Raw genomic sequence first — 1,627 nt, 5'->3', positions numbered from 1 at the left:
CCGTCTGGGCCAGCCGCCTCGGTGCGGCTAGGAGCCGGCAGACGCCCGGCCCGGCCACCGCGCCTGTCGGCGCCCACGCCCAACCTTAACCCAAATTCCAAACAATTCCATGCATCCTCCGGTGCCAGCCGGGGAGGCATCCCGGAAGTGAGTTCCGGAGGGAAAACCGGGCGACCCAGTTTGATTGGACTGCAGGAAGGGCTTCATCACCAGTTTGGAGACTTAACCACAACCTCAATCACACCACCACTCAACCTCGGGGTGGATTCGACCTTAGAAGGCTAGAGACTCTGATGTATCAGGTCCAAAGTGCAGCGCTAGATCAGGCTGCAATGTCCAAGCCCTACCTGCCGCCGCCGCCCGCCCTCTCTGCCTCCTCGTGCAGTGCATAATTAACGTCTGCAAAGTACTTTGAGGTGCACAGACCAAAGGCGCTCCGTATGTGCAACATGTTATTATTACATTACACCCCCACTTAGCATGATTTCACAATTTAACTACTTTTATGCTGATTACGCCCACTTCTGCTTTTCTAGTAATGCACTGACCCCTTAAATCTCTGTTCACTTGTTTTAGACTGTTAGCAATTTAATTAACACAGGCTTCTTCTTTGAAGACAAACTAATAGCAGAAATCTTCATATTCTGCTTATAGGTGAACACACAATGGGTGTTTAAAGAAACCTTGAAGGAGGAGTTGAATAAAAGATGATTGGGAGGCAAATCCTTCCAATCACTGGTGACATGCATACAATTCTTCATGCCGTGGGTTTCCATGGTTTCAGAACCAATTGACCTCTAGTTTGTCCTCCAGTCATTTTCCTAGCTCCATTCCTTATCCTTCATGTATGTATATATATATACATATATTTAACTAAATTTGGATATTCAACCTTAGACAACAGTAATAAGGCCCTTTTGCCAACTTCTCAGTCGGTGTAGGCATGCCAGCAGCAAACCTCAACCTGAAACCAGGGAGGCAGAGTTAGGGAAGCACAAAGTTAAAATCATAGTAGGCAATCGCACACCACTTCCCTACAAATCCAAGATTCAGATAATTCCATCATAGTTACAGAAGATGGTGTTATTGTTAGTTGCCATTCGGACCGATGACAACTCCATATGTTGTCAGAGGACAACTTGTTTTCAGGTGACCCAGTTGTACATAGTAGCTCAGCAAACCTTTCTTCCATAGCACCTCGGAGTGAGCTTGTCCCTCCAATTTTTCTGAAAGCAGTTGAGTACAGTTCACATTTTGCACCACCCAGGGGCTCCTACTTGAATTAATTCCGGCATAAAAATTACTGTAGCAAAATATTCTGAACTTGCAGGCCATCCATCCTTGTTGATAGTTCATTGAGGTTCTACCTCTCTTGGGGAAAGGAGGGTAAAATTTCTATCCCACAGAAAGCTTCTATTTCTGTGTTAACAAAAGACAGTGCATAATTCTTCCTTGAATTTTGCATGGAGAAATGAAAGGATGGGCAGGGGGTGCAGAAGATGTGTGTATGGAGAACCCCACATATATTGAGGGGTTAACAGGATATTGTTGCTGATTTAGTTTCTTGAAATAATCTCTGTAAATATATGTAGTACGTTTCTGATTTAAATTTTATTTAAATCCTTCC

This window comes from Echinops telfairi, unplaced genomic scaffold, assembly GCF_000313985.2.
Source record: "Echinops telfairi isolate 266 unplaced genomic scaffold, ASM31398v2 ScPeMD7_7467;HRSCAF=8505_1, whole genome shotgun sequence".
Lineage (NCBI taxonomy): Eukaryota > Metazoa > Chordata > Mammalia > Afrosoricida > Tenrecidae > Echinops > Echinops telfairi.
This window is presented reverse-complemented; position numbering follows the sequence as displayed.